The 25,566-nt window shown below is 43.5% G+C and overlaps 1 pseudogene; it reads left to right on the top strand.

Annotated features, from left to right (window-relative positions):
- LOC115416360 (caskin-2-like) overlaps nucleotides 1-25,560 on the top strand; it is a 46,299-nt pseudogene extending 20,739 nt beyond the window's left edge.
- The last annotated feature ends 6 nt before the right edge of the window (nucleotides 25,561-25,566 follow it).

The raw sequence follows: 25,566 nt of genomic DNA, 5'->3' as shown, positions 1-25,566 counted from the left end.
GTCTGCGGTGAAAGCTCGTCTGTACACTGAGAGTCAATAAACACCGTCGACCGCCCTGTGCAAACACCCTCCACAGCTCTGATTTACCCCACCCCGCACCGCACCGCTCTGCCCTCCCCCGCCTCCGGCCAATCACAGCGTCTCACTTGAGGAGGGGGTGGGGCCTGCGCTTCCCACACCACGTCACCAGGCTGTAATTAATGCGAAGAATCTGAATCTGTCATAGTTTAATCAAAGTTTGGCCTGTTCTTTTATTAATAAATTAACTGAACATATATTTATTTTATTTTATTTTGTATATTGTATTAAATGTCAGAGGACTGAGGGTTGATCCCTGAGGGACTCCGTTACAGCAGAAGATCTAGACTTGGAGTGTGTCTTTAAAGAGTTAACAGCTCAAATCAAACATCCCTGTCTCTGTTGGTTGACAGACCCCCCCCCCCCCCCCCCCCCCAGCCCCTCCCCTTCCCCCTGTTGTCAGTGGAGGAAGCAGCAGAGCTCTGTGATTGGCCAGTTCGTCTGTAGGAATGTGACAGTGAGAGTAGGAATGTCAGCTGTAACTCAGTCTGTTAATGTGTACAGATTATGTGATGGTGTGGGGGGGGTCGGAGGTCAGGGTGCCTGTGGAGAGGGTCGTGACTTGCTGTGTCTGAGGTGGTGGAGGGGTCGGGGCAGGTGTGAACAGGTCTCAGACTGACAGGTGAAGGCGGTCGCACATGACAAAACACAAGGAACACAAAGACATGGATGGGACAGACTGACAAACTACAGCTCCCATGATGCTTTGGTGCATGTTCTACACACCCTGGAAGCTGCTGTACCTTCCAGAGTTGAATTCAGACTGAGATGAAGTGATGACGTTTGTTTTTCTGTCGGTTTTGTCATGAACTTTTTTAGTTTTTGACATGATTTTCTGTGATTTTCTGAAAATAATCACCTCTAATCAATAATCAGTGACAGATTAACTTTAATGTGATGTGGAAGCACGTGAATTTGATCCCAGAATCTGGATGAGAAAAGAAAAAATAAGTCAATATCAGTCAGTTTATCAATAATTTCAGGGTTTTTTTTCAATGTTGAATCTTTATTTAAGTTTAAAAGCTGATTTTTAGTTTATGGTTAATTTATAAAAGATGCAACAAAATAAAAATTCACCTTTTTTTCCCTAAATCCAACTAAATATCACTTTTTTTTTTTTTTGGTTCTAATTTGCATCATTTTTTCTTCACGTTCGTGTGTTTGGCTGGGTCTAATAGATGATAAATCGTAGATAACGTACAGATGACTCCATATATTCCCTGCACATGTCTGTTTAATCAGCCGTTTCAAAGCAGAACAGAGGAGGTAAAAATAGTTCCATTAATAAAGAAGCAGCCTCAGTTTAAGGAGACACACTGGTGCATTGTGGGACGGTGGCGTTGGTTGGTCCTGGAGGCGGAGCCACTGCTGCCTTCAGGCTCCTCTTCCTCTAATGACTAGAGCTCAGGCTGCGTTCGAGTGCAGCGTGGATGTCTGAGTGCTCGTCCATTTACTGTCGGAGCTGCCGCTGGCGCCGACTCCGAGTCCGACTCTGAAAACCCGCAGAGGTTACGCAATGCGAAAAATGTAAAATAAAGCCCATCAAATCCCCCCCATGTCTTTATTCTGTCCAGTGACTTTCACTGACGTCTGGTTTATTTACACACAAACACTGAACGCCTGGAGCTGTGTTTCCTCTGGTCACATGTCACTCAACACGCCGACATGTGACACGTGACATCAGCAGCTTCCATTAAACTGGGACCAAGAAAGAACTTTTATCCAGTTTTACGCTGTTAAACCCCCCCCCCCCCCCCCCCCCCCACAAATGATAACAAACTTCATGTGAAAACCTTATTTTCAGATTCAGTGTCTTTCAGTCATTTTTCTTGTTTTAAATTATTATCATTTGAATTGGGCTGATTTGTTTCATTGAATATTTTATTGTTGTTTATTGTTTGTTTTTATCACCATGGAAAACCATTGAATCCATGGGTTTATTAACTTTATATTTACTGATTTTACCTCCAAAAATGTCTGTTATTTTGCAAATGAGGCCTTTACCTCAGTAAAGAAATAATAATAATAGTGATAATAATAATAATAATGATAACAATAATAATAATAATGATGATAACAACAACAATAATAATGATGATAATGATAATAATAATAATAACAATAATAATGATAATAATAATAACAATAATAATAATAGTATGTGAGGCTTTAGGAAAGAAAAATCACATTTAGATGATAAATTAAATGCTAATACTTGATTGTTACAGTAAACATTAATTAATGCAGTAATAAGCATCAATTAACAGTTAATTAACTGTTAACTAATGTGTTGATTACTGTCTGTTCATGATCAATGAAGTATTTATTGATTATTTACCTCAATTAGTGGTAATTGCATTAACTAACCCTTAATTAACTGTTAATTATTTTTACTAGTGTATGTTTTTTTTTTTATCCTGGACCAAAACTTGTTTCCTTTAAACAACTGCTTTAAATGACTGTGAACTTCACATTAACATTAATTATCAGATATTTATTGATTGTTTACACATATTAATCAAAGAGCTGTGTTACCTTGGCCCTCTCTGACTGCAGTCCTCTCTGTCTGTGCCGTGACCTTTGACCCCAGGTTTTCGGCGCTGCACCACGCCGCTCTGACCGGAACCACGGAGCTGCTGTCGGCGCTGCTGGAGGCCCAGGCCAGCGTGGACATCAAGGACAGCAACGGTGAGTCCCGCCCACCGGCCAATCAGAGGCCGGCCCCATCCACAGCTGCAGCCTCCAGTCACGTGATGCATGCTGCGTTCGCTGTCCATCTGTTAATCTGGTCGACTCAGTCTGAAGTTATTTATGATGAATGTGAGGAAAACAAACAAACATCACAGGGTGAAGTCATGAGACGAACCAACACTAGTTCAGTACAAACCACACTCCCTAAACACCTGGGACCAGCCACGCCCCCTAAACCCCTGGGACCAGGGTGTCAAATGTAGATAAACCCACAGACAATCATCAGTCCGTCCTGTAAACCCATGTTCTACTCAGAAAACAGCCCCTCAAACTGACTGTGCATGTGTTGTTGTTGTTTACTGTTTGTTGTTTGTTGTGTTCAGGGATGCGTCCTCTCCACTACGCCGCCTGGCAGGGTAAAGCCGACTCTGTCCTGATGCTGCTTCGAGCCGCAGCGTCAGTCAACGGCGTTTCTCTGGACGGACACATCCCTCTGCATCTGGCTGCTCAGTACGGACACTATGAAGTGGTGAGTATCGCATGATATGACACGATACGATACAACATGACACAATACGATATGATATGATATGATATGACATGACACGATACGATACAATATTACAGGACACAATATGATACAATACGATATGGCACGATACAATATGATACAATACGATATTCCACAACACAATATGACACGACACGATATGATATAATATAATATGACATGACATGATATATGATATGATATGATACAACATGACATGACATAATATGATACGATATAATATGACATGATATGATACAATATGATATTACACAACATGATATGACACGACATGATATGATATAATATAATATGACATGACATGATATATGATATGATATGATACGACATGACACGATATATGATATGATACAATATGACATGATATAGGATATGATACGATATGATGCAATATGACACGATATGATACGATATATGATATGATACGATTTGATATGACATGGTCTGATATGACACAATATGGCATGATACGATATGACACGATACAGTATGATATGATATGACATGATATAATATGACATGATACAATATGACACAATACAATGTGACACGATATATGATATGATGCGATACAGTATGACATGAGGCCCTTTCCCACCACAGGAACTTTTGCAGGAACTTTCTGTATTACCCTGAACTTTCAGAGTTCCTGGTGCGTTTCCACCGAAAATTACCCTGGTAACTGACCCTCCCCCGGCCCCAAATTTACCCCGAAGAAGTTCCTGGTACAGAGGTAGTACTTTTCAGATTATCAGGAACTTTAAGGGGTGGAGCTGTGTTCTGCAGAACACTGAGTGGTGGACTAGACTAACAGCATTTCTGCATTCTGTTCACCGCCAATATTTAACTCATTTAATTTCCACAAGCTTTGCATTTTGATAATTCGGAAAATGGACCAAAAGAGAAGCTACAACAAGTGGACGGACGACGAGGAAATTCAGACGGACTTTGAATCGCCGACACGAAACGAGCGAGTAAAAGCTGTCGGAGCCAAATATAAGACACAAGCCTAAAGAAATACGAGGAAAGAAGAAGAAATTTATGCAGGATTAAAAGAAACTAAAGGACCACAACGGTCGCAGTGGATCTGACTGTCGAACAAACCAATGGTATGTATATCAGAAATATTCACTGTTTAGTTGGTTCCATGCTGTAACAGTAGTCAGTGGCATCAGCTGTTTAGTCAGAAGTGAAGTCCGGTTAACCTAATACTAACTGGTTAACAGTCTGACTCTAAACCTAAATCACAGAACGGGATGTATTCGTGTTGTCGCCGTGAGCTGAACACTGGTTTATTCTATATGTTTTGTGATTTCCACCTGAAATGGACCGGACGGACTCACGTCTTTTTCTGAACCTGCGGCTCGTTTGTGTCCTCGTCAATCATCTACTACTGTTTACAACGGCCCAGGTTAGACAGGTCACATGTCACATCACACTGGTAGGAATGTGTCATCATGTGTTCTGTTATTCATTTTAGCATTTTATTACTTTTCCTGTAGGAAAGCGAAAAAGGGACCAGGACCATGGAGTTCCAGACAGGCTGTCCTGGACCAGCTGGACCAGACCCTGGTCCAAAAGCCTGAACCTTTCACACATGTTTATTTCCCTTTTAATCTTAAGGCACCTTTGTTTTGTTTCAATTTTTAATAAAAAAAAAAATCTAACCTAATACTATCTGTTCATTTACAAGGCATCAAAATATAAGTATAAGTACTTTTATCAGTAATATGCAGTTGAATTAAATGCAGGCATTTGAGTAAATCTGTCTGACTTTAGGTTGAACCTGGACTATATCTGCAAAACAATAGAAATGAAACAGAACCATCCATTACACTTAAAGTTAGATGTGATTTAGTTTAAGGAATGAGAAGTTGAAAATACATGTTCTACCATTTTTAAATACAAATTAAGGGTATGTAATGATGGTTAACTTCATTTAAAATGTATTCCAGATGGATTAAGTGATTCAACAACCAGTAAAATGTTAAACCCAACCCATCCACTTACAGTACTTTGTCATTTTATTGAACTAGAGGTCAGTTTGTGAATGTACATGAACTGGACTACAGTTTCTGTTACTGATCCCTCATATATCATCAACCTGATTTGAATAAATTACCCTGAACTTTCGGGTGCGGTGGAAACGCAGTTACCAGGAACTTTTTTACTCCAAAAAGTTCCTGGTAAATAAGTTCCTGGTAATAAAGTTCCTGGGCCTTTTGGTGGGAAAGGGCCTATGGTATGAGTTGATACGATACAATATGATATGGTATGACATGATGCGAAATGACACGATACGATATGACACGATATATGATATGATACGATACGATATGCTATGGTATGATATGATACAATATGACACAATACAATATGACACAAAACGACATGACACGACAGGATATGATACAGCACTATATGATACGACACAATATGTCACAACACGATACATCACGATATGACACAGCACTATATGACGCAATACGATATGTTCTTACCGTTTTCTGTGTGTTGTCGTCATTGTTCTCGTCCCTATCTGTGCGTTGTTGTTGTTGTTGTTGTTGTTGTTGTTGTCCTCATGCCTGTGCTCTGTGTCGTTGCAGTCTGAGATGCTGCTGCAGCATCAGTCCAACCCATGTTTGGTGAATAAGGTGAAGAAGACTCCACTGGACCTGGCCTGTGAGTTTGGACGAGTTAAGGTGAGAAACAACACACACAGACACACACACAGAAAGATACACATGTGTGAGACAATAATGAGGAAAATAATCTTGTTTTATTTTTTGTTAATTTTGTTGTATATTTTACTCAGTTTTGTTGTTTTTTGTCCATTTTGTTGACTGTTGTATTCTTTCTTATCTGTTTGTTATATTTTCTATTTATTTGTTTGGTCAATTTTTGTTTTTTTGTTTTTTTTCATTTTTTGTTTATGTTGTTGACAAACAGAGAAAATCATCTTCTTTTAGTATGTTTTATTAATTTTGTCATATATCTGGTCCATCAGAATGACAATCAACTTAAATTCATCTTGTTCGGTTTGTCTGAATGTTATGGACGACAGTTTTACTTTTACTCGTCCGAAGCTTCTGTTTTTTTCTAAAACGCGTCCCAGCTGATGTGGAGGTGGAGTGGGCAGGTCCCTGCTGTAGTGGAGGTGGAGTGGGTGGGTCCCTGCTGTAGTGGAGGTGGAGTGGTCGGATCCAAGCTGATGTGGAGGTGGAGTGGGTGGGTCCCTGCTGTAGTGGACATGGAGTGGGCGGGTCCCAGTTGTAGTGGAGGTGAAGTGGGCCGGCCCCAGCTGATGTGGAGGTGGACTGGCCGGTCCCAGCTGTAGTGGGCGGGTCCCAGCTGTAGTGGGCCAGTCCCAGCTGTAGTGGGTGGTCCCAGCTGTGGTGGGCAGGTCCCAGCTGTAGTGGAGGTGGAGTGGGCGGGTCCCTGCTGTAGTGGGTGGTCCCAGCTTTGGTGGGCCAGTCCCAACTGATGTGGAGGTGGAATGGGCGGATCCCTGCTGTAGTGGGCGAGTCCCAGGTTTAGTGGGCGGTCCCAGCTGTAGTGGGCCTGTCCCAGCTGTGGTGAGCCGGCTGGCCTCAGCTGTGGTGGGCTGGTCCCAGGTGTAGTGGACGGTTCCAGCTATAGTGGGCGGTCCCAGCTGTAGTGGGGCAGTGCCAGCTGATGTGGGCCGGTTCCAGCTGTAGGGGGTCGGTCCCAGCTGTAGTGGGTTGGTCCCAACTGTAGTGGACGGTCCCACCTGTAGTGGGGCAGTCCCAGCTGATGTGGGCTGGTTCCAGCTGTAGTGGGAGGTCCCAGCTGTAGTGGGTCGGTCCCAGCTGTGGTGGACGGTCCCAGCTGATGTGAGCTGGCTGGACTCAGCTGTGGTGGGCCGGTCCAAGATGTAGTGGACGGTCCCAGCTGTAGTGGGGCAGTCCCAGCTGATGTGGGCTGGTTCCAGCTGTAGTGGGAGGTCCCAGCTGTAGGGGGTCGGTCCCAGCTGCAGTGGGTCGGTCCCAGCTGTCGTGGACGGTCCCAGCTGTAGTGGGCAGTCCCAGCTGTAGTGGGGCAGTCCCAGCTGATGTGGGCTGGTTCCAGCTGTAGTGGGAGGTCCCAGCTGTAGGGTGTCGGTCCCAGTTGTAGTGGGCGGGTCCCAGTTGTAGTGGGCGGTCCCAGCTGTAGTGGACGGGTCCCAGTTGTAGTGGGCGGTCCCAGCTGATGCATCTATGTTTAGGTCCAGGGCGTTGTCACGGCAGCTGCTCCTCTTGGACGCTGCTCAGCTTCTATTTTATGTCCTGGTGGAAAAACCTGGGAAACACTGACGAACAGCCACGAAAACTGAACAGAAGACACGAGTGTGACACAGAACAGGTGGACGACGACATAAATATACAGTAAAAACCATAAAGACACAAAGAATGATTTAACATGACCTTTGACCCCAAGAAACAACACAAACATCTAACAGGAGTCCAATCAAACAGGGTTAGTTTGGGTGTTTTAGTCACTGTTCATTATTGTAATCATTTTTGTTCATTTGGTTGATTATTCATTCATTTTATTTGTTATTTTAGTCATTTTATTAGTTATGTTATTCACTTTGTTGATTATTTTGGTCATTTTATTAATTATATCATTCATTTTGTGATTAATTTGTTATTTTTGTTGATTATTTTGTTTATTTTTTGTTTTGTTCATTTTGTTTATTGTTTTGTTCTTGTTTATTTCTGTTGATCTTTCTTTCATTTTGGTTCATTTTCTCGATTACTTTATTCACTTTGTTGATCATTACAGGTTTTTTCTTTAGTATTTTAGTAATTTTGTTAATTATGTTATTATTTACTTGGTGATTATTTTATTTATTTTGTTAATTTTTCTTCATTTTGTTGGATACTTTGTTCTGTTTTGTTGATTTTGGTGATTATTTTATCTATCATTTTGTTGAATGTATTACTAATTTTGTGATTAATTAGTTGATTTTTGTTGGTTTTGCTGATTATTTGGGCCATTTTTTCCTTTATTTTTTGCCATTTTTTGTTAAATTTTGCCTCCTGTTGATTTTTTTTTTTTTTTTAAGTTTAAGTCTTAGTTTAGTCTTAGTTCAGTCCAGTTTCTTCCTGGTATCATCTCTAATATAAAACTGGGACAGGACTGTGTATGTTCTGTAAAATAAAACTGAAATCAGTCACATCCACATCCAACCTGATGAAAAAAAGACAACGTCAGATCATAAAAATGACAGATTTTATTTTTTGTTTTTATTTTTCTCTTGTATTTTCATTTGAGATCCTTGACCTTTGACCTCAACTGATATTATTGACAGTTGTAATGACCCCACCATCTTTTTTCCTACCTAGTTCTGTGTCATGTGACCTTTGACCTTCCTGACCTCTGACGTTTGACCTCCGTCAGGTGGCCCAGCTGTTGCTCAGCAGTAACATGGTGGTGGCGTTACTGGAAGGAGAGAGGAAGGAGCAGACAGACTCCGCCTTCACCACACCGCTGCACCTCGCCGCCCGCAACGGACACAAAGACATCATCCGGTAAGACCCGCCCCCCCATAGGCCCCGCCCACCTGGGCCGGTGTCTGGTCAGCTGACTGGGTCTGCTGTGGTTTCCAGGTTACTGCTGAACGCTGGCATCGACATCAACAAAACCACCAAGTCTGGAACGGCGCTGCACGAAGCCTCACTGTACGGGAAGACGGAGGTGGTGCGCCTCCTGCTGGACGTGAGTCAACGACCCCTCACACCCACAGTCTGGGTCAGATTATCATTGGACGGTAGAGTAGAGTAGAGGGGCTTATACTCTGACACTCGACTGGTCTCAGAAAATTGTTATTATTATTATTATTATTATTATTATTATTATCATTACATAGTCATTTTGTCGTTGATGAAGCACTGACTCATATTTAACCAGTTCTACTTTTACGTCAGTTCACAAGTGAATATTTATCTCTATTTAACCTGTTCATTAAGTGATTTATCAGCATTTATTCTAATTTTATCTGTTGTATTTTACATTTTTTTCAGTGTAAATCCTGTATTTTTCTATATTTAATTCACTGATCATGTAGATGTTCATTAAAGCTCAGAGTAAATTTAAAGGTTATTACATAAATACATGGAAAACTGAAGAAAAAGTGACTTTTCAGCCAAATCTATCATTAACTAGAAGCACTCGGAGAGCGCAGACCTCGCTGATCAGTGGCCCCCCCCGTGGGCCCCCCCACCCCCGATCACCACCAAAATTTAATCATTTCTTCCTTATCCCATTTCCAACAAACCCTGAAAATTTCATCCAAATCTGTCCATAACTTTTTGAGTTATGTTGCACACTAACGGACAGACAAACAAACAAACAGACAAACAAACCCTGGCAAAAACATAACCTCCTTGGCGGAGGTAATAATTAATAAAACAACCCTTTTATGTGGATGATACTGTCACATATGTTCCATTTTCCAAACAGCCTTAAGTTTTAATGCATTTCGGGCGAATCAAGGGTCACATTTTAGGACTTTATCATCACTATCATGTCAAAACTTGCTGGATTTTATTTATTTATTTATTTATTTATTTGCACATCACAAACAAGAAAAAAAAACCACAAAACAAAAAAAATTTTAACACAAGTAACACCGTTGTGCAGGAGAGGATAGAAGCCAAAAAAGGCAATAAAAATAAACAATACACAGAAAAAAAATACAATATAACTGAAATAATAATCAAAAGTTACAAAAAAAATACAAATCAAATGATAAAAAGCCTTATATTTTCAGTCCTTTCAGATATGTTTTTTAATAATGATAAAGAAGATGTTGATTAAAGTTCAGGTCGAAGATTATTATTATTAAAGATGTGGTCCACATCTAATGTGGTCCATATTTGACAGAATACTTATGTACGGATGATAACATTTACTAGAATATGGTGTCAGATAAATGCGAAAAACAGAAGACGACATAAAAAAGGACATGAGTGAAGTGACCGTGTTTGGACATGAAAAGTTTGAACAGTTGTCGGTGTGTTTCCAGGCTGGCGTGGACGGTGAACATCCGAAACACCTACAACCAGACGGCGCTTGGACATCGTCAACCAGTTCACCACGTCGCACGCCAGCAGGGACATCAAACAGCTGCTGCGAGGTCAGCAAACAACACTTTAACAAACTTCAGATGACGACATTAGAGAGTCAGCTGATTGGTTTAATGAACAGCAAAACGGAGCCATTTGTTAACTTTTAAAACCTTTCTGTCATTTTTGTTGTGTTCTGTTTTTCTTTTCTACCTCCGTGTTCGTGTCCTGGAAGCTCGGCGTCGTCGTCATTTTACTTTTATAGATTTATTCCAACCAGGCAAACTGTCAGATGAAGTGTTTCCATGGTAACCGGAGACTCGAGCATCTTCTAAAAGAAAAACGTCCAGATTCCGGTGATGGACTCGGTACCTGCAGATCTGGGTCAGACTGGTCTGAAACTGTCCTCTGAAACTGCCCTCTGTCTGCTGTTGTCTTCATGTGGAACAGACACATTAGTAGTTCATGGTGAACTTGTGTCCTCTGGTGGAGTTTGTCAGCATCTGTAAACAGGAGGGAAAGTGTTGAAATGGGGTCATTATCCCTCAGTACGTTCCCACAGGAGCTTCAAAGGCTGGTGGATTACAACTGTGTTCACCCTTGAAGCCCACAGTCTGAGGTTGAAACAGTTAAACGTCAGCTTCAGGTGGACGAGTAGAGGGGGGTTCCCCAGAGGACGAGAAGTGGGTTAAAGACGGTTATTGAAGACCACATGTCCTGACGAAGACCAAAACGAGATCAAAACAACAGTCAAACCCACAGTTTACAACAGTCTGTGTGGTGTGTGTGTGTGTGTGTTCTGTGTGTGTGTATGTGTCAGATTAGACTGTTTACATCAGGGGTCACCAATCCTAGTTCCTCGAGGGCCCTGAATCCTGCATGTTTTAGATGTATCCTTCTTCCAACACACCTGATTCAAATGCTAAGCCTATCATCAAGCTGCAGAAGCCTGATAATGACCGTCACCTGTGCTGGAAGAGGAAACATCTAAAACATGCAGGATACTGGCCCTCGAGGACCAGGATTGGTGACCCCTGGTTTACATGGTCAATAATAATCAGATATTGATCAGAGTATAAGTGTAAAGGGGGTCAGTGTGATCCAGGTCCATCTGTAGACCTCCATCTGAACATACATGAATGTAAATAGATACATGAAGGGGTCTAAGATGGTGCCCTGAGGAACCCCATTATCAGTGGAATCAAACACAGATTTATGATCAGTACTGATCTGATAACTCCACTGACCAGATACTGATCAGAGTATTGATGATGTTGTAACGGTATTTCATATGTTTAGAATACGATGAGCAGAAAGTACAGTTTTTGTGTTGAATTTATCTCAGAAAAGGAAAACTCTGTCTGAAACTGGTTCGGTTCTTCCTGTTTTCAGATGCGACGGGGGTGCTGCAGGTCCGAGCTCTGAAGGATTATTGGAACATCCATGACCCGACGGCGCTCAACATCCGAGCGGGTGACATCATTATGGTGAGACGGCCACGCCCCCTTCGCCTCTGTCTGACATCCAACTGAGTCATCGTTTTCGATCGCACAGACGAATTCAAACATTTATAGGATGAGTGGAGTCAGACCTAGACCAGGGTCAGACCTGGATCCATGTTCAGACCTGAACCAGTGTCAGACCTGGACCAGGGTTCAGACCTGAACCAGTGTCAGACCTTGGACCAGAGTCAGACCTGGATCCTGTTCAGACCTGAACCAGAGTCAGACCTGGACTCATGCTCAGACCTGTACCAGAGTCAGACCTGGATCCATGCTCAGACCTGTACCAGTCCTGTTACTGTAACTAAAGCAGCTCCGATAATCCCCTAGTTCTGGATCAGGTCTGTGTGTCCACAAAGAAGACCTGCAGAAGAAACCAGCACAATACTGACGAGAACAGAAACCAGAGGAGGATGTGTTCAGGGACCAGGGCAAAGACCTGTGGACAGAAAAGGAGGAGTTTAACCTGTAAGGTGTCCATGTAACGTGTCCCTGTAAACTGTCTGTGTCTCCGTGGCAGGTGAGTGGAGCAGCACATGGACGGCCGTTGGAAGGGACACATCCACGACAGCCAACGGGGGACGGACAGAGTGGGCTTCTTCTTCCCCCCGTCCATTGTGGAGGTCTCAGCAGACGAAACGGTGAGTCATCTGAGAGGACGCTGTCTGTTCCAACACCACCATCCATCAGAGACCATCATGGACATAGAGACGTGTCCTGAAGCCGTTTAGGTCGGATGGACACGGGTCATTAGGTCATGTGGTCAGTGTTAGAATCCGCAGACTGGACCTGAGGACGGACACTAACCTGTCCACAGACTGGACCTGAGGATAGACACTGACCTGTCCACAGACTGGACCTGAGGACGGACGGACACGACCTGTCCACAGACTGGACCTGAGGACAGACCGACACTGACCTGTCCATAGACTGGACCTGAGGATGGACACTGACCTGTCCATAGACTGGACCTGAGGACAGACCGACACTGACCTGTCCATAGACTGGACCTGAGGATGGACACTGACCTGTCCATAGACTGGACCTGAGGACAGACCGACACTGACCTGTCCATGAGACTGGACCTGAGGATGGACACTGAACTGTCCACAGACTGGACCTGGGCGTCTCTGTCCTCTTTGCTCTTTTACAGCATTTGTCATTGGTCTTCGTTTGTCTTCTGTTTGTCTTCTGTCTTCTGTTTGTCTTTGTTTGTCGTTGTCTTCTGCCTGTTTTCTGTTGTCTTCTCTGTCCTCTGTTTTTCTTCTCTGTCTTCTGTTTGTCTCCTGTCTGTTTTCTGTTTGTCTTCTCTGTCTTCTGTTTGTCTTCTGCCTGTCTTCTGTTTGTCTTCTGTCTGTTTTCTGTCTGTCTTCTGTTGTCTTTTGTCTCTGCCTGTCTTCTGTTTGTCTTCTGTCTGTTTCTGTCTGTCTCTGTTTGTCTTTGTTTGTCGTTTGTTTGTCTTCTGTCTGTCTTTTGTTTGTTTTGTTTGTCTTGGCTGGATCATTTTCTTCTTCCGTCTTTTCCTCATCTTAATTTTGTTGCGTATTTCTGTCCCTTTTCTTTCTTCTTTTGTCTTTTATATCATTTTTCTGTTGTTTTTTTTTGTCTTTTCTTGTCTTTAATGTTTCATCTTGTTTTCTTTCGTCTCTTTGTTTCATTTTCATTCATGCATTCTTTTCTTATTGTTAAATTTTTCCGGTTGTCATTCTGTCGCATCTTTTACGATGTTTTCCCTCTTTTGTCTACTTCGTTTCCATCGTCTTCATTTTGTCGTTTGCTTTCTACTGTTCGTCTTTCTCATCTTTTTTATCCTCCTTGTTTTTTCTCTGTTCTTGTCGTCGGTCTTCATCTTTCTGCATCTTTGGTCGTTTCTGTTGTTTTTTCTTTAGTTTTTTGTTGTTTTCGTGGTCTTTGTCATCTCTGTACACTTCCACCTGTCATATTTGGCCGTGGCATTTTCCATCGCAACAGGAGGAGACATCCTGTGGCGTCCTTCTCTGTGTACCAGTCTGTGGTCTTTTAGTTCAGACCAATGGGTGTCGACTTCTCTACCGACCAATCACTAATCCGCGCTTGAGTCCATCCATGCTCCGCCTCCCACCTCCCTCATCCACATAATGACCTCTGACCTCTAACCATCAGCCCCGCCCCCCGACCCTAACCCTAACCCTAACCCTCCTGGTCCTGTAGGGGGCACCCTGTCCCCGCCACGCCTCCCTGCCCACCCAGCGCCAGCAGCTGCTGTCCAGGAGCCCCCTGTCCTCCAGCCTCAGCTCCGCCCCCCAGACCGACCACTCCTACACCCTGTATGCCCCGCCCACCCCACGTGGTGCTGCCGCTGGCCAACGCCTCGCCGCTAACGCAGGTAGAGCACGCTAATGCACGCAACATCACGCAAATATAGGTAGAGCACGACAAAAACACACACATACAGGTAGAACCAACAACAAAAAAACACGCAAATACAGGTAGAACACAACAAAAAAACACGCAAATACAAGTAGAACACAACAAAAACAGGTAAATACAGGTAGACCACAACAAAAAACATGCAAATACAAGTAGAACACAACCAAAAAACACACAAATACAAGTAGAACATGACAAAAACGCGTAAATACATGTAGAACACGACAAAAAAACAACGCAAATACAAGTAGAACATGACAAAAAACACACAAATACAACTAGAACATGACAAAAAACACGTAAATACAGGTAAAAACACAACAAGAACAACACGCAAAATTCACTGGAGTAGAACACACAGGATATTACCCTAATGTACTGCATGACTTTCCTCAAGTGTCCCGTTTCTGTCCCATTCAGTCCTGTTTGTTCCTGTTTCAGTCCTGTGTCTGTGCCATGTTCCGTAGCATTTCTGTCTCGGTTCCATCCCGTTTCTGTCCTGTTTCAGTCCCGTTTCAGTCCTGTTTCTGTCTGTCGCCGTTTCCTCTGTCCCGTTTCCATCCTATTCATCCTCTTTGCTTCATGTTCTTGGACAAACCGTTAACTTACTTGAAACTGAAGGAAAACTGTCGTTCTTCAGTTTGAGGTGACTGTGGTTTTTCTTTGTCACATTGTCAGTGTTTATGGACCGGTCTGGCCTGTTCCGTCTTTAAACCATGAACCCTGGTCCAGTATCTGAGGAACCATATTAGATGTTCTATGTTTTTGTGGTTCTTATAGTCGGGATCTTATCCATTTACCTGGTTTTCACTGTTCAGGTTGTTTTCGGGTTCTTCAAGCCTGATGGAACATCCAGTCATTGGTCCAAAGTGTGGTCCATTGGTCCTTCAACAGAACCAGGGCTGATTCTAGTCCACCTGGTAGAACCGGATCACAGCCAACGGAGGTTTCACTGGGTTCAGATTAAAAGTCTGCAGGTCCAATTAAAGCCTGTAGACTTTGGTTTTAGAGCCTGGTTTAGAACCCAGAAGAACATCAGTAGAACCAGGACTAACCCAATGGAGGAGGTTCTGACCCGGATCCATGGAACGGTTCAGGACGTTGGGTCTGTTTCAGTGTTTGTTAATTTTCTCTTATTTACCAAGTTCTAAAGGTTAGAACTGAAGAACCACAAGGACTAAAAGAACCAACGACGCCTCATATAAAGTTTAGAACGTTTACGGTTTGAGTTTATGGATCAAATACAAACAGAACCACAGCAGCTGACACCGAACTAAAACTGAATTATTATTATTATTATTATTATTATTATTATTAGTAGTAGTAGTAGTAGTATTTTACCCCTTTTTTTGAATACATTTAGCTGTAGATGTTTGATTTCAGTCCATTTAACTCTTTCATACATGAATTATCAGGAACATTGGTCCAGATCTTTTTCCTTATTTGTCTTTGGAAAAAACCCAATGCAGATGAATTGTTTCTGAACCTGTTTTTTCTTGTAGTTCCATAAACGTCCACCAGTCTGAACACATCAGTTTAAATATGGATTCAACAAACCAACGTCAGAACATGAAGAAAACTATGAAATAAGAGTCAGGGAGGTGTTTCTTGATGTAGAAGGAGTTCCCTGATATTCATGGGAGGGTCAGTGTTTAGGACTTCCTGTCGGCCATCTTGGTTAGGAGTAAAAAAATAAATCTGCACTTCCCCACCTGTCCACCAGGTGTCAGTGTCTGTGCTGATGTGTCCACTGTGTCAGCTGATATGAAATAAACCCATGAATAAACAGGAGAAGATCTGGAGAACATCTGGAGAACAGAGGAACCCTGGACATTAAAGGGTTCCCCAGACCTTCTCAGTTCCTTCTTGTTTTGCTGTTTGTGACTTTGGTTTCCTGTCGACTCATGTGACTCTGGTTCTGGTTCTGGTGTGGGTCTGGACGTCCTCAGTCGGTCTTTGTGTCTGATAGGTGTGTCCCCGAGCCGGTCCCGGTCCGGGTGTCCCTTTGAGGACATCTGGGTCCTCAGGGACTCGTGTCATGGTAAGAGCCTCCAGCGACCCCTGACCCCCTCCCCCAAACCCTGCCCCCTGGCTGCCCCGGCTCTGCGCTCTGCCTCAGGACCCGACACACTCAGGCCACGCCCCCAAAGACGCCACGTTGTCCACGGTGGCGCGTGTCTTCGTCTCAGACTAAAGCCTGGTTTTCTACAGCGGGAACCAGAGTTTTTATTTGTAGGCACTGTGGGGGCGGGACTTCTGGTGAGAAACATTTCCGATTGGTCCATACACTGTTCAGCACATTTATGAAAAAGAGGAAATTCAGCAGCTGTGAAAGAAAACCATGTTTAAAACAAATTTGAACGCAATGATTAATGTAGAAACAGAAAAACAAGTTTAGTTTAGCTCAGTTTAGATTAGTTTAGTCCAGTGTAGTTTAGTTTAGTTTAATTTAGTCTACTTTAGTTCAGTCTAGTTATTTTAGTCTAGTCTAGCTTAGTTTAGTCTAGTTATTTTAGTCTAGTTTAGTTTAGTTTAGCCTAGTTTAGTCCAGTTTAGTTTAATTTAGTTCAATTTAGTCTACTTTAGTTTAGTTTAGTCTAGTTATTTTAGTCTAGTTTAGTTTAGTTTAGCCTAGTTTAGTCCAGTTTAGTTTAGTTCAATTTAGTCTACTTTAGTTTAGTTTAGTCTAGTTATTTTAGTCTAGTCTAGCTTAGTTTAGTTTAGTCAGATTTAGGTCCAGACTAATTTCCATTTTTCATCCCAGAGTTCACGACTACCCATCACATGATAGGCTCCTCAAATCATATGTAGGCTCCTCCCATCACGTCATCTCAGGTCATTTATTTAAAACTGAAAAATCTGAAAAACTTGATCAATCTAAATCAGCTGACGGTGGTTGTTGCATACGCCAGTGCCCCCTGGGGGTGTGGTCCTGGTGTGTCGGGTTCACTCGTGCTGTCTGATTGGCTGCTTCGGGCTGAGTCCGTCATGTGACCCGGTTTAGTCCAGGCTTCGTCATGTGTTTGATGGTTTTCAGTCACATGATTAACGTCACCTTCATGGTCAACGCCGTTTGTCGAGTTCTCGCCTCTCGACTCGTCGTTAGGGTTGTCCTGCTGCTCTGCACAGCTTTTACCCACAATCCCGCATCACGCCGCACCTGGCAGATCCTCCGCCGCCTCTGACGCCCTGGCTCATCTTTCCTGACGCCGACGTGACAGTTTGACCGATTTAAAGACATTTTACTGTCATCGTTTCAGCAGGAGATCGGAACAGCGTGGGCAGCACCGGCAGCGTGGGGAGCACCCGGAGCGCCGGCAGCGGCCAGAGCACGGAGAGCAACAGCGCCCCCAACGGACTGCAGCACAGCGCCGGTCACCATGACAACGGCAGCAAGGTACAACCTCACACCGGTCACCACGACAACACGACACCTGTCACCATGACAACATGACAACATATCACCATGACAACATCAGTAAGGTACAATGCAATACTGGTCGCCACAACAGCCGTCACCATGATAACTCTGGTAACCATGACAACGAGGTACGACACAACACCGTTCAGTTTGACAACCCCAACAAAGTAGATCACAATACTGGTCTCCATGGTGACACACATCACCAGTCACCATAGCAACCTAGCGAAGTTCCAAACAACACCATCACCGCTGTTGTTTCATTCAGATAAAGGAGAAAAAATATGAATGAGACTAAAAAGGATGTAAATGTTAATATTAATAAATAAACTGACAAAAAAAGCAAAAAATTTCCAATAGAAGGAAACTCCCTGATGTTCACGGGTCTTTATAAAGTCTAAACTGTTCTTTAGGGGTGAATGTTGGTTTTTATGTGAAATCAATCATATTAACTTAAATTCCTATAATTTGTCATATTGTTGAGTTCAAACCCTCCGTCCTGGATGTAGATGTTTCTGTGTTCACACGAATAAAGAGAATGATCGTCCACTTTGATGAAACCATATCAGTGACTGTTGACGAGTGTCGTTTTAACTCTGTTTGGTTTGGATTAAAAAGTGACAAATATCTGTGAAATCGATTTGATTGTAGATTTGAGTTGGATGGAACCTGTGCATGTTCTAAACAGACTGCGTTCATTTAAAGGGGTCATAAACTGACAGATCTGTGGTTCTTCGTTCATTTAAAGGGTTCTTAAAGTCCTCTGTCCTGTTTTCATTGTGGTCTGGGTTTGTCTTTGTGCAGACGACGCCCTCTGCTGGAGACTCTGGACACAACGACCTCAGCTCACAGCCTGATCATCCACCAGGTCACTTCCCGTTTACTGTTTACTGAACACACGTTAACGCCACATTTAGCTCAATATTCGTCTGTTTAACCTTTAACGCTTTTATGGACATTTGCATTTAATGAGTTACAGACAAGTTTATCTGTGATGTTTTATTATCAGTGGCTCAGATTTTTCAAATGGAATCTGTAGGTTCACCTGTTGACCTCTGTGTCATGTGACCTCAGGTGGGACTCCACGGCGGCAGACGGTGACGGTTCAGAGAGCAGCAGAACAGAGTTTCTCTCAGCAGTTTGTTCGACCTCAGCAGCTGCTGGAGGGGAAGGTAAACTGAAGAAACACTGAAGAAACTGAAAAAACACTAAACAGACACTAAATAGGGAGAAAAAACACCAAACAAACAGAAAAACACTGATGGTTCAGACTCAACATAATAAACCTTGGCATTAGTTTTATTCTGTTCTGGATTTTAACAAACATTATCCACTGATCCATAGAAGAAAGACACTACACAACAACATGTTAAAAAAAGACAAACACCATCAATACAGAGGTTTAACTGAACAGATTCAACTGTCACATGACCCCAGTAAACCCTGAAATAACTGATGGATCAAACCATAAAACCAACGGATGAACCAACTGTGGCTTTGATCAGAATTAACACCAAGTTCACAGGATAAGTTTAACTTTGGGTTTGTTTAGTTGTTTTCTACCTGTTAAACTCAGGTTGTTTACTCTTTTTCTACCTGTTTAATTCAGGTTTTTTACTCTTTTTCTACCTGTTAAACTCTGGGTTGTTTACTCTTTTTCTACCTGTTAAACTCAGGTTGTTTACTCTTTTTCTACCTGTTTAATTCAGGTTGTTTACTCTTTTTCTACCTGTTTAACTCAGGTTGTTTACTCTTTTTCTACTTGTTAAACTCAGGTTGTTTACTGTTTTTCTACCTGTTTAATTCAGGTTGTTTACTATTTTTCTACCTGTTTAACTCAGGTTGTTTACTCTTTTTCTACCTGTTTAATTCAGGTTGTTTACTCTTTTTCTACCTGTTAAACTCTGGGTTGTTTACTCTTTTTCTACCTGTTAAACTCAGGTTGTTTACTCTTTTTCTACCTGTTTAATTCAGGTTGTTTACTCTTTTTCTACTTGTTTAATTCAGGTTTTTTACTCTTTTTCTACCTGTTAAACTCTGGGTTGTTTACTCTTTTTCTACCTGTTAAACTCTGGGTTGTTTACTCTTTTTCTACGTGTTAAACTCAGGTTGTTTACTCTTTTTCTACCTGTTAAACTCTGGGTTGTTTACTCTTTTTCTACCTGTTATACTCAGGTTGTTTACTCTTTTTCTACCTGTTAAACTCAGGTTGTTTACTTGTTTACTACCTGTTAAACTCAGGTTTGTGTTGTGTTCCAGGACGCCGAGGCCATCTACCAGTGGCTCAGTGAGTTCCAGTTGGACCAGTACACTGCCAACTTCCTTGGTGCCGGTTATGATGTCCCAACCATCAGCAGGATGACTCCAGAGGTGAATGCAGTAGTATCAGTGTTTCAGCTGAAGAACTGAGCGTACGTGGTTGTTACGGCGATGACATTGTTGTGTTCATTTACTGACCGATTGATGTTCCGTCTGAAGGACCTGACCGCCATTGGAGTCACCAAACCAGGACACCGGAAGAAGATCTCCATCGAGATCAACAACCTGAACATCCCTGAGTGGCTGCCGGAGTACATTCCAGTAAGAGTCCGTCTGTTTAAGGGTCTTTAAAGGGTTAAAGGTGTACATTTGGGTCTTTAAGGGTTAAAGGCGGACGTTTGGGTCTTTAAGGGTTAAAGGTGTACATTTGGGTCTTTAAGGGTTAAAGGCGGACGTTTGGGTCTTTAAGGGTTAAAGGTGTACATTTGGGTCTTTAAGGGTTAAAGGCGGACGTTTGGGTCTTTAAGGGTTAAAGGTGTACATTTGGGTCTTTAAGGGTTAAAGGCGGACGTTTGGGTCTTTAAGGGTTAAAGACGGACATTTGAGTCTTTAAGGGTTAAAGATTCATCCTCCAGGACACGTTTCAAACCATTAACACAGATGAATGTTTGTAGTTAAACCATTTTTTGAAGCTTTTTCTGTGACCGTGGTGCATGATGGGAAAATGCCGTTGTCTGACCTGCTGGTGTTTGGTGTCTCAGTTGGATCTGGGCGAGTGGCTCAGTGCCATCGGACTCCCTCAGTATCACAAGAAACTGTCTGAAAACGGCTACGACTCCATCAACATCGTCAAAGATCTGACATGGGAGGACCTGCAGGAGATCGGCATCACCAAACTGGGTGAGGACACGTCAGCGGTTCGCTCAGTTATTGGACAGCAGACAGACGTTTGTGGACGCCCCCATGCATTAGTCTTTTATTACATTAAGAATCACTGTGAAGTCGTCAAACTGTGTCCATTACTGTCCCATTCTCCTTCTGCACATGCTCAGTTCATCCGAGGTCAAAACTGGGTGTTTCAGCAGATAATGAAACATGTCCAGGACACGACGTGGAAAATTTACTGTCATGTAGTTTTTTCAGTTTCTTTTAAACAACAAACCAAACAAATCATGTGCATGAGTTTGTTTGTTTTATGCAGCTACACTTGTAGAAACAAAAAAATATCGTGATATTTGAAATACTGTAAAATTTTAAGGGTGTCCAAAAACTTTTTCCCAATACTGTAGTTTTCTGTCAGTTCTTTTTCATTCACGTTTTCCTGTTGTTTCATTATTTCTTTGCTTGTTTATGTAAAGAACTGGGCCAAAGACAGAGCCCTGTGGAACTCCTTCTGTTTTTATCTTGTCACATCCCTGTACATCATTTATGCAGAGTCAAAATCAGACACAAAGATGATCATAAATGTGTTTGGTCCATAAATAATTCTACGTCTCTGAATTTGAAGCGTTTGTGTCAAGGTCTCCATGGTAACATGTTGGTTTCAGGTCACCAGAAGAAGCTGATGCTAGCGGTGAAGAAGCTGTGCGACATCCAGAGGGCCATCCTTCAGGCTGAATCCGGTCAGGGCACCCTGCGCCGTAAAGGCCCCGGAGCCCTGCACCTGGTCACCATCGAGCCGTCCGATTCTGGAGGCGAGTGTTCGTCTCCTCACACCCCGAAGATGATGACATTTCAGGACAGCGAACTGAGCGCCGAGCTGCAGACAGCCATGTCCAGCCACTACGGAGGCTGCGATGAAGGTCTGGCCATTAAACACACCGTGGGGATGTCCCAGAGCCAGGACAGCATCGACACCCGGTCCAGAGGCTCCGGACGGTCCCAGGAGCCCCCCACAGCTTCCATCGGCCCCCAGAGCTGGTCCCAGGAAAGTCTGGAAGGCAGTCCTGCCAAGGAGAGGAACCTCCCTGAGGGTTGGGACCAGAGACCCAAACAGGTCCCACTAGGGACTGCCACCGTCTTCAAGTACCCAACAATACCTGCAAACCCAAACTCTCTGGATCCCCTCATGGATCTCCAGTTTTCAAAGGTTTAACCGATCTTCATTTTAACTTTTTATTTTATTTTATGATCTGAGAAAACAATTAGTACCGATATACTTTTAAAACAGTGAAGAGTAGAACATCATCAGCATACAATGTCACTGTGGTTCTGTCAAAAGTGCCTCAAGTATTAAAGAGCATTTTTACAATTTTTTGTGAGTATTTGCTAATGCGATAAAATGCATTAAAAAAAAGATCAAAATGCACATGGACATATGGAAACGTTTTTTTCCAGTGCCATTTCAGTACTTTATTTACCAGGTAAAATCAGGTGAGAACAGCTTCTCATTTACAATGATGACCTGACAAGAGGCCCCAACAGACAAACCAAATCTTTCTGAAACCCTCTTTATACCTTATATCTAGGACTAATAAATCTTCTATCAAAGCTGCGGTACTTGATTGGTCTCAGTCTTGGGACCAGTGTCGACCACTTTCTGAAGGTCGTTTATGATGGAAACATTTTTCTTTATGTAAAACAAATGTCTGTTAGACTTTCATCATCTGTCCCTGCTTCCTGTTGTCAGACCTCAGCTCCTCCTCCAGACCTGATGACTACGCCAAACCTCGGACCCAGAGCCTGATCCGCTACGCCCTTTCAGACGGAGAAGCTGATGAGGACGAGGAGGAGCTGGCGGTTCCTTCTGGAAACCTGCCGTCCTACGCCACCTTGACCCGCAAACCAGGCCGCAGTCAGTTGGTCGGCTTCAGTCGAGTCCAGAGAAGAATGTAGGACGGAGTCAGTCCTTTGCAGTTCGTGCCAGGAAGAAGGGTCCTCCTCCTCCTCCACCCAAGAGGCTGAGCTCCGTAAGCAGCACCACCAGTGGGGAGCTGAGCGACAGCAGCACCACGTCGTCCTCTGGTGGAGGCGTGGTCACCGACAGTCCCGGGAGCGTGAGGAGCATCGCAGCTTCTCTGGAGGGCAGCACAGAACTGAAGAATCCACTAGGACCTAAACTAGACCAGGTCAGTCCTATCACTGGGATTAACAACAATCACAGCTTCAGTCATAGTGATTTCATGACATGGTTTTAGTTCTGGTTCTGGCTCTGTTCTGGAGTCTTAGAACCTTGGTGCTTTCTGGCAAACCACGTTTACACAATTTTTAAAAATGGAACCAAAGTGGGACGACATTACTCTGCATTTCTCTATTGTCTTCCTCCACTTCCTACTTAACTTCCTACTTAACTTTGCAACCTAGAATATGACACACCCACTCATGATGTCATAGTTCATGAGGAAGAACCAGCTGTTTTTGGTTCCAGCTTAAAACCAACTTTTCAGGTTCCAAACAATTTTTTTTTGCTGTGAATGCATTGGTCGGTTTAGTCTTGGGTTCAAGCTGCCCTTCTGGTGTGAACTCCCTTTAAATGCATCAACTGTCCTTAGATTTGAATCAGAAAATGCAAAAACAAAAACATAAGGTCACAACGGCCTTAACCTTCGATTTCTTGCCACCAGAATATTTCCAGGTCATGTTTTAGTACTATGGAATCTTTACCAGATTTGAAGAAATTCCTTAGATATTCTGCTACGATAAATAGTAAACTTGATGTGGAACATTTAGCCGTTAAAATCCTGCCCTCTAAGTGAAGATTTGTAATAAATTTCTTCTGAGATGTTCTGAGCTGAACATAACGTGTAGATTCTCCATGAATACGTTTGTGGAAGCAGTAACGAAATCCAGTTCAATGGTGACATTAATGAGGATCTAGTACATGATTATAAAACCACTAAAATATATATTGTTCTTTTTGTGGATGACCCAGGTCCAGGATCAGGAGGCTTCAGGGGTGAGGAGGAGGGTTCAGAGTGAGTGTGTTAATGTGGAGACCAGTAGAAACCCAGAGCTGGACCAAGGAGTCAAGTCAGACTCTGAGGAAGAAGAACCTAAAGGTCCTGGGCTCGAAGCCTCCTCGTCCCCCCAGAACAGCTCCAGTGAGTGCATCCCCTCGCCGAAGAGGGTAACCTGACCATCAAACAGAGACCTAAAGCCCCAGGGCCTCCCCGGGCTGAGGCAGTCCTGGAACCTCCATTGCCAGCCAAGAACGAGGAGGCCCCCGAGTTCAACCTTAAAGAGTCAGACACGGTAAAGCGGCGACACAAACCCAAAGACAAGGAATCGGTGGTGGATCCCCCTGCAGGGAGGGGCATCTAGGTCCGAGTCCAGCAGCAGCAGACCTCAGAGCCAGGACGATGTCAGGTTGAGGATTGGTGAAGCTGGTTTGGAGAGGCCTGCCAGCCCGGCTACAGGATCGCCCATCAAACCGCCACTCTCCCCAAAACCTGCAGTCGCCCCCAAACCGTCCGCCACAGTCTACTGGCAGCACAAGGTACAAAGGTTGAACTCGGTCCTGACTTAGGACCTGTCGTTCTCTTTGGTTTCACAAAGGCTTGCAGGTCTTCATCCAAGGGTTTGATCATGGGATTGTTGAGTAGGACTTGTTAATCCTAGCTTGGGTTATCAATTGAATAAGTAGCTCCTATATTTAGACCTGGGTTAGGTGGTTTTGGATTCTGGGAATCAAGATCTTGACTTTGGTCTTGGCTCAGTGATGCTGGCTTTGAGCTGTGATTTGTTAGTTTTTTGGACATGACTTTGACTTAAAGATCTTGATGTAGGACTTTTTGGTTAGAACCGGAGGATTTTGTTTTTGGTCTTGATGATCTTTACATTGGATCTTCTTCACTCTGGGTCTTTCTTGGTGTTGCTGGTTTTGACCTGGGACTTGACTCTGAACTTGGATATGACTTGATGTTCTTGCCTTTGGACTTGACGATGTGGACTTTGGACTTGCCTCTGCTGCTGGTTTTGACCGGGTTCTTGATTGACGCTGGTCTGAACCTGGTTTTGTTGTTCTACCTCCTGGTGTCTCAGCAGCTGGACTGTCCTCTCCAGGTGTGACGGTCAGCGTGGTCCAAAGTGTAGCCTTCACTGCCCCGTCGTCGCCGGCCCGTCAACATGCGGCCCCTCAGAGTCCGTCCCTGTCGACTACCCGGCATCACGCGTCTTCAACTGGACCGATCCACGTCTCGGAGTCCTCCTGTGGGACCGAGGTGGTTCAGCAGAGACTGGATCAGACCAGCACGTGTCTGGAAGCAGCTCTGAAGGCAGTTGAGAGGAAACTGAACCAGGACGACAACTCTGACGGGTAAGAACCGCTTGGTCTTCAGATCTGTGGTGGTTCTTGAAGTGTTTGGTGTGTGTTTATGTTTTTTTTCTTCTCACACCAGCAGAGTCAGCACAGTGAAGTCGGCCGGGACCATCCTGGACGACATCGGAAACATGTTTGACGACCTGGCCGACCAGCTGGACGCCATGTTGGACTGATGCTTCATCTGCAGAAGCATCGCCTTCAGCCTCAGGAAGTGAAACTCAGAGAACGAGTGGGGAAGCAACAGCGGAAAAGTGTTTTTACCTTCAACTCTGAACTAAACAACGGAGACAAAGTCACTTTTCAAC

Source organism: Sphaeramia orbicularis, unplaced genomic scaffold (genome assembly GCF_902148855.1).
Source record: "Sphaeramia orbicularis unplaced genomic scaffold, fSphaOr1.1, whole genome shotgun sequence".
Classification (NCBI taxonomy): domain Eukaryota; kingdom Metazoa; phylum Chordata; class Actinopteri; order Kurtiformes; family Apogonidae; genus Sphaeramia; species Sphaeramia orbicularis.
Note: the sequence above shows the minus strand (reverse complement) of the source record. Positions and strands in the feature narration are given on the sequence as shown.